Source organism: Corvus brachyrhynchos, unplaced genomic scaffold, assembly GCF_000691975.1.
Source record: "Corvus brachyrhynchos isolate BGI_N302 unplaced genomic scaffold, ASM69197v1 scaffold91, whole genome shotgun sequence".
NCBI lineage: Eukaryota > Metazoa > Chordata > Aves > Passeriformes > Corvidae > Corvus > Corvus brachyrhynchos.
Window position 1 is genome coordinate 1,591,923 of NW_008236442.1, and position 13,805 is coordinate 1,605,727.

General features: G+C 42.1%; 1 long non-coding RNA gene across 8 annotated transcripts in view; it reads right to left on the minus strand.

Moving 5' to 3' along the window:
• Positions 1-672: 672 nt before the first annotated feature.
• The window catches only part of LOC108449858, a 61,336-nt gene continuing 48,203 nt past the window's right edge, over positions 673-13,805 (minus strand). For 4 of the 8 annotated variants that reach the window (XR_001866153.1, XR_001866149.1, XR_001866151.1 and 1 more), the window contains 7 exons: positions 13,659-13,754; positions 9,098-10,788; positions 8,306-8,381; positions 4,702-4,844; positions 3,500-3,709; positions 2,065-2,178; positions 673-801 (listed from right to left, as the gene is read on the minus strand). This is a non-coding gene — a long non-coding RNA (uncharacterized LOC108449858). Of the gene's footprint in view, positions 802-2,064; positions 2,179-3,499; positions 3,710-4,701; positions 4,845-8,305; positions 8,382-9,097; positions 10,789-13,633; positions 13,755-13,805 lie in introns of all 8 variants that reach the window. The other 4 variants (XR_001866152.1, XR_001866156.1, XR_001866155.1 and 1 more) reach the window with 3 other exon arrangements.

Genomic DNA, 13,805 nt, shown 5'->3' on the forward strand with positions numbered 1-13,805 from the left:
TGCACCTCGCTCTGCTGCTGACACTGCAGCTCGCATCGCTCTGCCCGCGCATGGGAACTGCCTCGCTGCTGCTCGGAGAGCGCTCGGTCCATGTGGCCCGGGTCGCACGGTCCCTGAAGCAGTTTTAACTTCGCAAGGACACAGCTGACATTGTTCAACAGTCTCAGTAATTAAATAATATTCATGAAAATATTCTTCCATCGGCATATATTTTGACTCAGAAATTAACTGTGTCCAAATGGTCTTCCAAAAGTCTTTGGTAAGAATCAGATCCCAAGAAACATAGAAAAAGTTCTTAAACAACCATGCCAGGAAGTGTTTCAGTTCCTTTTCAGCTTGAATTAAGCTAAAATTTACAAATCATTTGTAGTGGTTTGGCCTAACCTATGACATCATTGGTCAAGAATCTTTTCAAGTTTAAGATAAATGTCCGTATGTGGCTCTGAGAGCCAAGAGTCTTTCCATGGTTCCTCCATAGTTTAGAGATGGAACAGCAAAACAAAAACAAGAAGAGAAATCCAGAGTTTACTCACAAATCAGTCGCTGTCCTTAGGGATCGTGGATCGCTCTGCCCGCATTCTCCACCATTTGTTACAGTGGGGAAACTGCAACACGCGTATCACACAACAAGGCCCGTGGAAAAGAGATATATATATAGACCGATTCTTGATAGATGTTTCAGAGAGATGTTTATTTTCCCAGCCGCATGGCTGGGATCTGCCGAGGAACTACATTTACACACACCACACAGTCCAGCCTTAACACTGGGGAGAACTTTGGAGGAATTCAGAAGCAGAAAATCTAGGAGGAGTAAGGGGAAAAAACACAAATAGGAGATAAAAAGAAAATGAGAGAATGAAAAAGCCTTATGCTGTGTAAAATTTGCATATTAATAATATTAAAATAATGCTTGTTTATAGGAAAATTATGAACAAGCAGTGCTTGTTATTAACAGCATCTTCCTAGGACCACTTTGCACATCTGTGTTCTCCATTAATACCAAGTAGCAACCTTTGGAGCACATGTTTTTCTGTGAACACCAAAACTGTCTTACACAGATATTGGGGAACATTTCCCTAGATAAGCTGTGCATGTATTCGCAAGTAAAATATGCAGCTATACTAGTCTGCACACATAAACCACTCAATTTATATGAGCAAAACAGGAGCTCAAGGCAGGTCTGTACTACAGAGACCAAGCTCTGAACTGGCAACACCAATCCATCAGGACCTGTCGCTGCCAAAAGAAAATGTAACAACCTTACAGCATGAGCCACATCTTAATTTTTGTTTGGGCTGGTTTAGCCAGCCTTCCTCAAGACCCTTGTCCATTAATACAGAATATAATTTTGACAAGAACATGCTTATTCTGACCATCTAATGCATCATTTAGGGAAATTCAGGTGTAACTAAGCCTCATAAACAATCACTACCTCCTTCTGAAAAGAATCACCTAGAAGGCTACAAATTGTATGAGTAGCAGAGTTATTTTCCCAATAAAGCTTTAATGTGTTTCATTTTTGCAATATTGGTACAAAGGAAAGTCTCACATGTACAAATGGAAATTTCAGGTGACAAATTCCAGCTGATTACCAGCAGTCAGCTTCTAAAGCTCAACCTGATTGCAAAAACTAGAAATTTTTCCATTCCTTAATAGGAGACATTAAAGCTTATTAAAACAATTCACCATTGTCTCAGCAGTTCTCTGTTTCTGTACAGTGATATGTTTTCCTGGAATAACAATATCCATAGCAATTTTATGGGCGTGGTTCAGATCAAGGACATGTGCTGCTAGCTGGAAAATTGCATTTGATCTCTGCTTTTCCTTATCTCTTTTCAGATTTTATTGTCTCTTAAGTTTAAAGGCACTTTCATTAAAGAAATTATTTCCTTTCTTTGGGAGGTTGAATAAGAAGGCACTAAAATCAGTGAGAGCCTTTCCGTTAATTTAGGGGAGCTTTACATTAGACTTTCAATTAGAAATAGTAAGTGTAGAAGTATAAAGAAACCAAAGATAAAGGAGAGGGGAGCAGGAGGTGGAAATGTTTCACGAACATTTACAAACCTCTAAGGTTTCATTTGGCTTTATGTTAAATTTAGGTCAAAGGTTTGGGTCAGCTTTTGTTCTCCTCAGCCCCTGTTTGATCTTCTGTTCCAGAGCGGGATCTTGACAGATGCACTGTGAAAAGGGAAAAATCGGTTTTAAAAGCTGGACTCAAGATCTGCTAGAGGCAGAATGATGAGGCAACTGCTTTGCAATTTGTTTCATGTCAGAGGGAACACAATTGCCTCAGATAAAATAGTGCAGCATTGGACTTAACACTCCAGATATTTTAAGGAAATGTAATGAGAGGGACACATTAGAATTAACGCTCCTGCTTGGCATCTCCTGCAACCACCTCAGTGGTGACAAACCCTTGAGTTTTGGGGTTGTGCCAGGCCCTGAGGCAGCAGCCTTGACTGTGTTTGCCACTTGTAAAACTATTCACTTGAGGACAGTATTTTGTTGACCAGTGGCAAAACACCCAATCTCCCACAGGGAGATGGACCACTTGTCCTCCAAAGGTCACTGGACTGCAGGGTGGCAAAACCACTCTCTCCAGCCTTTGCCTGGCATTGACAAGAGAGGAGTGAGGAACAAGAGGAGGATTTTGGTACTTACGACACAGAGACACAAATAAGGCAACTCCATAAGGAGAGATAGTATCTTCAGGTTAATTTATTGTAGTTTTTATAATTTCTAGATGATATTGTGGGAAAATCAGAGCAGCTTCCTGACACGTCTTCTAGCTAACTTCAAAGGGAAGTAAAAGTTGAAAACGATTACTAAATTTAACTGAATTATGTTAATCAACTGGACAAATTTAGAGGGGGGGAGAGCGGGGCAAAGGGCAGCTGATATATGGAAAGTAAAGAAGGATGTTAGGAGCAGAAGTGATAAAATCACTAGCCCTGGGGGACAGCAGGAGAAGCAGGCAGCTTTTAACCCCAGAGCACCAAATGTTCTGTCACAACACAATTCCTTCTGCTTCATCCCCAGCTTGCTGCTTCTGCCTGAGTCCCCTCCATCTCCACCTCAGCCACATCAGCACAAGGGTTTGCAAGGCCCCTCTAACCCAGACCACTAAGATCTGAGTTAACACAAAAACCTCCTGCACTGCTTGGGTGCAGCGTCACTGGATGGGGCTGGCACTTTACATGTGCTTTAGCTCAGATTCATCCTGTTTAGTTTAGGCATTTAACCACAGACTGTCTCTAATTCCCTTAAAATCCTTCTCCAGCAAGCAGAGAGAGGTGGGCACCCCCAGGGCCAATCCCTGCTGTTGGAGGGATCATTATTCTCCCTTGTCAGGGGGTACAGAGGGAGCTGGGCCCCAGGCACCCTCCTCAGCCCAGCATAGGACAGGCCCATGGCTGCCAGTCACACCTTCCCTTCTTCTCACAGGTGCAGGGACCAAGACATGGCCACAGAAGAATAGAGACAAAAATAGGTTTCTAACCTACTTCTTGGCAGCAGGCAGCATTGAGAGCGGCGGCTGGAGCTGAGGGGGAATAGATCATAACCACACAAACTGCACGGATGTGTTGGTCAGCTGGGAATGACATTGCCTCTCCACACTGGTTTTTCCAGCTTTCTCGTTGAAGCCTTTTCTCTCTCTTTTTCACCATCCTTGACACACAGACCTGGACGATTTCTTCCCCCTTAATTTCTGTTGATAACACATTTTCTTCTGTGTTTATTTGAAACAACATTATTTTCCATGGTTTTGAAATCAACTCAGGACACAATTGTTTTCTCGCAACATTTTGGAAACAGCATTTAAGAAACATTTTCAGAAACATGAATATTTGAAGATTATTACATTTAAATAACTTCCAAATATGAGATTCCTTTGCTTCTTGAGGGAATTGTGCTGTAATACTTAAATCTTTTATATTAATTTTTTCCCTTTCTGATTTAAATTCAGCCATACTGTGGATTTATATTATTACTTTTCATCAATAGCAAGTACTTTCCATGCTAGCAGGCTCTCAGTGGTGTCTGCACTGAACAACAGAAAATACCTATTCCTTGGAGGAGTTTTCTCTAGATAATTTTTTATTTCTAGCCTATGTTTTTAATTATCAATATTCTGTAGTGTTTAATCTCCCACAGAAACTTCCAATATTTTTAGGACATCTTTTCAGACACCCTAATTGTTTCCTTGTGGAGACTGAACTGGATCCATGGGATGGTCAGCCTTAAATATTTGACACCTCTTACTCTTGTTTTCTCCTATAGGATGGTTTATATCAGGTTGGCTGAAGATCTGCTCTAACAGAGGGAATGGATGCTGTACGCTGCACACATTCAAGCAGTCCCATTGTCATCAAGTATTAAGATGAGATAATTTCAAAGAAAACACTTCCTTTGTCCCATGCAAATAACATTTGCATTACTCATTTCAACTGGCTAAACAACAAAACCAAAGTTTTTTTCTTAATAAAAAGTGAATGGTCTTAAAGCAAACACCACAAAGAGTAAAGTTGCTGGAAATTTCCTTTCTGGGAAGGGATGCAACAGAACTGGAGTTTTATTCTTGGGTCACCAACACTTAGGGTAAACCAGGGGATTATCTTTGAAAAAATTAAAACTCTCATGAGAAAAATAGCACACTACTCCTTCTGACTGACTCCAAAGAAGAAAAAATTGCAATTTTACCCAACACATCCCATCTGGTTCATGCCTGGGAAGGCGCATTTCTTTCAGAGTGAGCTTGTTGCTGTCACATCCTCTCATCAGCTGAATCCTGGGAAGTGTCTCTCTGTTCTCTCTGTGCTGCCAGGATGCTCCTTATGCCCCTTCTGTAAACACACAGGACAGGTCTCAGCACACTCAGCAAGATACTTTCAGTTCTGTTTGCACAGAGCACTCCTTTTCCATGCCCTTTGGCCGAGAATCACAATTCTTGGGCATCCTGTAGACACAGCTGTTTAGGGTACACTCAGAAGACCCCAGTGCATTCTCAAAACAGTTTCTGAGCTTGTTTAGCTTTAAAAAACATGAGTGTTGTCACCGCTGTTGATGCCATTTGGGCTCAGATTTATGAAAAAAAAAAAAAGTATTTTTGATTAAATAGGCACACACCTGTACATATACTCACACTTCAGAGGTTTGGGAGAATTAGATGTAAATGGCTGTTGATGAAACTCAAGCACTGTGTGCTGGTGCTGGAATTCAGAGCCAGCTTTCCGGGATTAGGTGTCCCTGACTAACCTCAGCTGTTAGAAATTATTTTGGAGCTTGGCCCTGGCAGGTGAGGGGTCACTGTGAGGAGGAGAACAAAAGGTTTTCTTCTCTCTTCTGCCCCTGCCTTCCCCCCTCTGCAGTATTGGGCAAATGTGGTTTTAATTCAGAAATACAAATGTAATCTTCAAAGTCACTCTGAGAAGGAAGGGAGGGGGAGAGAGCAAAAAAACCTCCCAAAAAACCCCAACCAAACAACTGGATTGCAATTTGTCAAGATTTTTTTGACTCTGAACTGGAAAATCTTAACAGCCGGCTGATGAGCCAGTGGGGGAGGAAGAGAGACTGGGAGTGCTGGAGCTAGCCTGCAGTGCTCTTGAAATGCAATGAACTTTCTTGCTGTCACAAACAGCATCTAATATTTTGCTTTCTTCAAGGCCAGCCCTTTTCTGATATAAATAATCCTGTGATCCCATATCACCAGGAGTCTAGGGAACACAGCTCCACCTTACGTGCTGTTCTTGGAGTGCTTGGAGAAGGCAAAACTGCCACCGAAAGCTGTTTGGGAGCATTAAGTAGTAAGGAAACATTTTTTTCCCCTACCTTGCACTTTTGGAAGTCTCCAGGCTGGGAAGTATTTTTGTTTCCTCCAGGTTGTGACAGCAATGGCTGCATATGGGCTGCAGCTCTGACAGCAGATGTGAATAATGGAAAAGGGTTCTGAATACGAGAAGTCACTCTGAGCGCTCACTGTACTTTCTTAATGTATGTGACATTGACATAACACGCCCCAGGGCATTCTGGATCAGACCATGTTTGCCTGTTCCATGTGTTGGTTTTATGAACAGCAATCAAGTTGTAAACATGTAGGCAGTTGAAACACATGTAGGCAGCGTGTGTGGTGAGTGGCTTCCCATGCTGTGCATAGGTGGGAAGAACTGAGCAGAGGTGAGGGCAGCAGAAACAACATTTTACCATGAGAGGAGAAGAATCCTGCTCCCTGGCAGGGCTCATGGTGGGCAGTCTGGATGGTGGTGATGCTACATCATGTTATCTGATTGTGTAAGACACACAGCACCTGGAAACAGCTATTGTGATGCACAGAAGCTCAACCAGATACATCTCACAGGATCTGATGTGAGCTGGATATGCTCTTCACCAATGTAAGAAATTAAAGCTTTCATTTCCCAAGCACAGATGATGGATATCTAGGTCACAGCTCAGCAGATGGTCAGTCCAAGCCCCTCTTCCTTAGTCTGTGAGGCAGTGGCAGATACACATTTCACAGATCTGTGTTAGTGAATCAGCAGCACTGAGAATCCTGTTTCCCCCTTCCACATCCCCATCCTTCAGAAGGAAAAGTCCATTTCTGCAGGGACTTAAAGCAGGATTAATCCCTCTCTGATCTCCTCCTCTAACTCCTTCTCCTTGACACCCCATTCCAGCTTTCATCCTATTTGGGCTATTTAGTCTAGAGCAGGGAAGACAGAGAGGAGAGAGGAGACAGGAAAACAGTCTTCAATTATATAAATGGCTTATGCAAAGATGAAGGCAATAGATTGTTATCCACATCTACAGGGAAAGCACAAAAACAGTAATGGGTTTAAATTCAGCAAGGGAGACCTGAGTTCAGCACTAGAATAACTTCCCTGCTGCAAGGGTCATTGGGCACTGGAGGGGATTGCCTGGGGGATCTTCACAGCTGACAGGGTTAAAAAAATACTTCAGACAAATGGATCAGGAGTGGTTTGTGTGGGGATGGATGAGGTCAACTCCTCAGGTCCCTTCTAGCCCTGTTTTCTTCGATACCATGGTGGTAACTATTCCAGACTCAATCCTTGGCAGATGACAATGATAAAACTCCATTCCTCCTGTGTTTTTTGGGTACAAGTTGGCAATCTCATGGCAGCAACACAATTGGGTCAAGGAACTGATGAAGCCAGAAGACAGGATGGTCTCTCAGTACACAGCAGGCATAGCTGTCAGGTCCTGCAGCACCCAGTTATTCTGCCCAATCCTAAATAATTTAATTTTCTCTTAAAGAGTCAGCAAAAGAAACTCAAGCTCCTAAGAGCTCATCAACTCTGCAGAGGACAAAGGTTCACACTCACAAATGCACACTATGATTCCAAAGCAGTGGCACCTCAGCAGCCTCCCCACAACAAGACAAAGAGAGTTACTTTGCCCTGTGCAAGATTACCAGATACCTTGGAGTGTGCTTGTGTTTGCAACTGGTACAGCCTCATCATGCACAGCCCTTGCAAGAAGGAGCACCCCTGGAGATGCTCTGCTCTGAAATGCACTTCTCAGCAAATTGCACTGAAAATGGGACTGATCCTATGTTTACACAAGCATATCCTTAAGTGCATTGCTGGACTGGGGCCTTACTCAGCTATATTTCAGGCTTTTGGAGGTCAGTAGGGATTGATTAGTTTCTCTGCCTGACCTGGGCAGTGAAAGCCTACATGTGTCAGAATAAGGATGTTTTACAGGATATAAGGATGTTTTTGCATATAATTTTTCTCACTGAGTTTTAGATATCCTAGACAGAAAATATGGCCAATAACAACAAAGGGAGAAGTCTCTCCTTCTAAAAGAGAAGTGTGAGTGAACCCTAACAGATGTAATTTGTATCATTACTGCTGATGAAGTTAGCAACCTTTAGCAAGGAGACATGGATCAATAGCTACTTGAAAAGATACAGCTGCAGATATCCAAGTAGACATGAACAAGGAAGAGAGGTGTAAAAGGCAATAGCTGAATATTTAAACCAGATGAAAGTTGTAAGGTAGGTTAGTGACCTTAAAAGAACCAGATAAGTAAAAAAAGCAGAGAAGGGCAACAATGATTTATATACCTGCCCTGCACAAATATCAGAATGGCTTATTGAAGAGAGTAGCAAATTATGAAAAAAGTAGAGCTTTATTAGATTAATGACAGAGGAGTTTGTATAGAAAGGCTGGCATCTTTGGAAAGTGAGAAAGAGAAATTAATTTTATTTTAACACTTTTGTTTCCAGGTTTGAACACTCCTTTATTCTGCCATGCAGTTATCTGCCTTACACTTAATAATTACACACCTGTTTCCAAATGCTTTGTGACAACAGTAGAACTCAATGTATAGAAAGCAACAGGACATCCTGGAGACTGATGTGCCTACAGTACAAAACACATAGGAAGTCTGCTGGTGACACAGTCCCTGGTACCAGAGAATCCTCCCTAGGCTAGGGTGACCAGAAAGGCTTCCCCCAGAATACTTTGCCCTGCTATGTTAATATACCCCAGTTCTGCTCCCTTGGTTGGCTCGTGGCTGCCCCACCCCCTTGCTACCTTATATGGTTCAGACTTTAGCAGGTTTTCCCCTCCCTGTTCTCCCCATTGGCCTTTGCCCCTCACCACTCCCCCAGAGCTTCCCCATTGTTCCCCATTCCCTCATCCCGCCTTTGCACCGCCCTCATGCCCTCAGCCCCACCCCCATACTTAAACCTAGACCCTGCATTGTTTTCTGTCTTTGCTTCCAGAGCCCTTCACAGTGTGGAAGCAATGAACTGCTCTTGTGGAAATCTATGCAAAGACCCTTCCTGCCTCTTTGCCGTGGACCCATATTACTGAAGCTATCCGTGTGTGTGTGTGTGCACACGTGTGTGAGTTTGTGGCTGGTCCTGCTGAGCAGCTTCGCTTTGGAGATACTTTTCAGAGATTGCAACACCTTGCGCTCCGGACCAGAAGCTGCAGAGCTCGAGATAGCGATAGGACACCAGGAAGGGGCACCCATGGAGACAAATGCTAAAAGCTGGCAGTTCACCAACGACCTGTTTCTAACACTGTGTAAAGAGGTGGGAGTTCTGGAATTGACCAAGAGGCTCTCAGACCTTTATCATGATTACTGTGGTGATGTCCAGAATCCTTAGTCTTGGATCATACATGCTGGTGTCCCTAAAAAAGACAAAAAGACAACAACCACCTCCCACAGGCATTAAATTAAGCAAAGTAGGGTAAAGTTTGATAGGAAAACAAGGAGCCACAGCATGAAGTGGTTCACATGTGGTTGCACAGAAAGTTGGCCGAGGACCTCCACATTCCATTTCCCATCCAAATGCCTAATCTAGACTAAAGGAAAGAACATTTCTGTCTGCAAGAACAAACTTTTAAAACTGGCTTAAAGGATTCTGTTTAGGAAAAGACCACAACAACAACAAAACCAAAAAACCCCCAAAAAATCCCAAAACCAACCAACCAACCAACAAGAAAAAACACACCAAAAAACCAAACCAAAACAAAAAAAAAAAAGGAGAAGAAAAAAAATCCACCCTAAACAGTTTTTAATATATGTAGTTTGGTTTGCAAACTACGTGTATTAATCCTAACCTGTTTATACCAGCGGAAGGGACAAATCAGTCATCATGGTACTCATAATTGAACATGGAAATATATCTGTAATCATATCAAGTCCCAGCAGCGACTCTAACAACTTCTTGGAGCATTGCCATCAACAAAAGAACTAATTCCATAGAGAAAACGTTCAGGGGCACAGTTTGCACTAGTTAATCAGGGCATGGTCAACTACATTACTTGCACACACCAGCCTGCTGATCATTAAGGTCTGTGACTACCTTTTGCTGCAGGAGTGTGTGGCTGTGCTCTCCTCCAGCCCTGAGACTGCACTTGATGAGATCAGTGGCTGAATTCTTACCTCCATCCTCAGGGTCGGGCCTAAGGAGCTGGCACTGTGCAGTGCTCATTATTCACCACTTGCCATGTACTGGTGACCTGAAAACCTGACCCACAGCCCAGTGAGTCCCCTTTGGATTTCTCTGTGCTCCAGTTCAAGCCTCAAGAGAACAATTAGCATGAATGAGCTCAAATAAAAATGAATTGTTGTGAGTGTATTTATGATCAGTTTTGCATGCTGCCCTTTGCTCCCTGCAATACCCCTAGCTCAGGTGTAAGGCAGCTGAAGAAAGTTCTAGCTAGGAGAGATTGCATGTTAATAGACATACACAAAAGAGCTGCTTACAGGCGAAAAAAACAAAGATGGCTGAGAAATAAAAATTATTCAACAGCATCACCACCCAGAGAGAATAAATTCCACAGGTAGGATAGTGCAGATACAGCTATTATAGAAACATGAATCTTCAACTCCTTTATATTTTTATGTTTTCCCTTCCTTGTAAGGTTTGTTGAAAAAGTAGAATAGGCTAATAAACTCCTCTGATTTGTCTCCCTTAAAGTTTTGTGTGAGCAAAGTAACACATTCTATTTGAACTTCATAATTCATAAATAATTATTTTTAGTTATGTTCTCTTCAACCCTCAATGGGCAGCTAATGAATTTAAGAAAATGTCATCTCCTTGAATTACCTACTGTAGTTTCTCACTAGCATTAGCTTGAGCTTAGCTGGCAGCAACACTCTAAAAATCATCATTAAAACTTATCTCAATGCAGGTGCAATCTGGATGAAGAGTTTCCCCCCATGATCTCCTGCCTCTGTGTTGCTCAACATCTCATCCTGTGCCATTCAAGGCTGTAGTATCTGAAGGCTGGAGTATTTGAGTTCCTTCACCTACAAAAATCAAGGGATAAATATGTATTTATTGCTCTACAACAGCTGCCATCCTGTGATGAGATAATTATGCATATGCAGGGAGGGTATTCCCATGGGACTTGGGGTGGACAACTTGAATGAGGCTGGAAAGGCAAAGGCTGGGATGGGATCTGCTGCTTCTGCACTACAGTGGCACTGTCCACAAACACTCATTTGCCCCAAGAAAGTGCCAAAAGGAGGTGTGAGGAAAAGGAGGACAGCTCCCTTCACCCCATCCTGCCTCCACTGCACCTTCACAAGCAGTGGGAAGCAATGGCTGCCCAGCTTCACCCTCACACCTGCAAACCCTTCCATGGCCTCATTTCCTCTCTCCTCCACATCCTCCCACAGAAATGGGTTTATTTGTTAAACAGAAAGACTGACTTCTTTTGCTGAAGTATTTTAAGAGGGTCTGTTTATGTATATGAAAACAGGGGACTTATTTTCCTAAAGAATCTGCATTTTCTAAAGGCTACAAGAAACTGTTTTTAAAGGAAATTCATAACTACTTTTGAATTTTTTTTGCACTTAAAGTCTCTTCCTTGGAGGGAATTCTCATCCACATTTTTTCATGAAACATCCAATACATGTATTCATTTTCTGTTTTAAATAACAAAGAGATCCAAACCCAATAGATGTTAATAGAAAATAAAGCTTTTTGTCCTGATGCTGCAAAAAGCTTTCACAACAGTGAAATGCAGAGTTAAAAAACACTAATATGGAAAAAAAAATAATTTTAATCGATCACAGTAAAATACACTAGTCAATACCACCTTAACACAACACGTTAAAAACATCAAAGTAACACCTGCCTGTGAAATGCTTGATTTTTATGGAGTTTCCTTGAGAAAATGGTCCCATAGAACTTTTTAACTCTACTTAATCAGCAAAAAACAAATCAAAGAAGATGACTCTCATTTCCTTTTCTAAATGAAAAATGTCCATTTCATGAGGGAAAGGTCAGCTGTTAGGCAGAGTGCTGGTGCACTTTAGAGAACCTAAAATCTGCACCTGGACTTCCTCATATCCTAAATATTTCCCTCCTTCAGTTTGGCTGAGAATTGCTGTTTAAAACTACTTTCTTCTTTCTGGTCCCTTCATTACTCTGACAGTTGGATCTTTCTTAGAATTTATTCTTCCTGTAACATTTTCTGGATAATATACAATAAATTCTGGTTTATGTCCTAATTCCAGCTAGACAGCTATAGAAGTGTTAAATAGCTACTGTGACATGTCTAATAAATAGCCATCTAACCACATTATAAATAACCTCAAATTCAGCCCAATAAATATTGCAGTAAATTTGGTCTTGCCAGTACATCTGTATAAATGTCCATAATAAGATAGACAAGAAAGGCTAACCATACTAAAGAACTTTGATTCTGGAAAAAGGCCATGTGCAATACTTCATTCTTCTTAGAAGAAAAAAAAAACCAACAAAAAAAGGAGCCAATTGTTTAGCAAATAATATAGTGTTGGGAAAGGGAGACATTGTTCAACAACATGCAATTTATTTAGATGACAAAAAATGAGACATGCAAAGCAGGGCATGTTTAACTGAACGTCTATGGCAGTCGCACATGCATTAAAAAGCAGTAACTTTCCAGTTATTAACTCCTATTGCCAGTACCATTACCAGCAGCTGGAAACATCTACTGAACAAGACACATAGGTCTTTTTCTTCCAGACTGCAATCCTGTCTGTCTGCCAAAAGTTTTGAAAAATATTCCAGGTATTTGGCTGACTATTCAGTAGCCTCATCAATATTCCCCTCATCAGCATTTCTTCACCTACCACCCACATTTTGCCACCCTCTTGATGACAGAAGCCAGGAGCATCTCAGCTGGAAGAGGCTGGTGTGGCCCTGGCAGGAAGGAGAGATCTGTCCCCACCTCCCATGCCTGATGCTGTGCACGTGTGTGCACCACAAAGCCCTACCTAGAGGCATTGGCACCCTGTGCCACCAGATCAGAGCTTAGGCTGCTCATCTGTGCTCTACCTCCTAGAAAAACAGTCTGCATTTCCACTGCTCGGACTTGGACATCTTTAAGGTTCCTTCCTGGCTTTGCTTTCTCATTAACCAAAAAACCATTCTCTCATGTGAGCAGTGATGACAATACCTGCCACAGTTCTGTGTTTATTCTGGTCTGTTTAGTTTAGGTTGTTTAGGTTTCATTTCTATTTATATGCTTAGCAAAAAAAAAAAAGTCCGTTCAGAGGAAGCTTTTAATACCACTGTTCATTCTTCATTCCCTATTTATATCCTTCTGGAACTCTGTGATCAGAAGATAGTACTACCAGCTTCCCCTGGTGTAAGTTTGCTCATAGAAAAAAAAGGCAAGTTACACAATAGGTCTACCATTACACAAAGGATGTGCATAAACATCTGCATAATCTAATATTTTCCACAGGGTCAGACTAATGGGTCATGTGCTCTGCATTAGTTTCTAATGGCTCAGTTTTGGTAAGGACTGTGGAAGCACACAGATAATGAGAAAAAGGGAATATTTCTTCTGCATTCACTTCAGTGGTAGCTCCTCAGGGAAGTGATCATAGCCCCAAGTCTGGCAGAGTTCAAGAAGCGTTTGAACAATTCTCTCAGGCACTCTGAGAGCACTCTGGTGTGTCTCTTGAGGTGTCCTGTGCAGGGCTAAGAGTTGGACTCAATCATCCTTGTGTATTCCTTCCAAATCAGCATATTCTGTGATGTGCATTGAAAGTATGAAAGGTTGCCCATGGAAACCTAAATTTTGGGCAAAGCACTGCAGATGTGAAAACAGCAATTTTCTGGGAGCCTATGAGCCATGTCAGAAACACATCATACATGCCTACACCCAAAGTGTGGTTACTTTGTCTTCTGCTCCTTGGGACACCATCACACAGAAAGCTTGGAGTTCCTGCATCAGCTGCATTGATTGGCAAGAACTTCCCAGGAGCTGATGTACCTGCAGGAGGAGAGACCAAAGCTGTTTGCTCTCATAGGTGATCACTCTTTC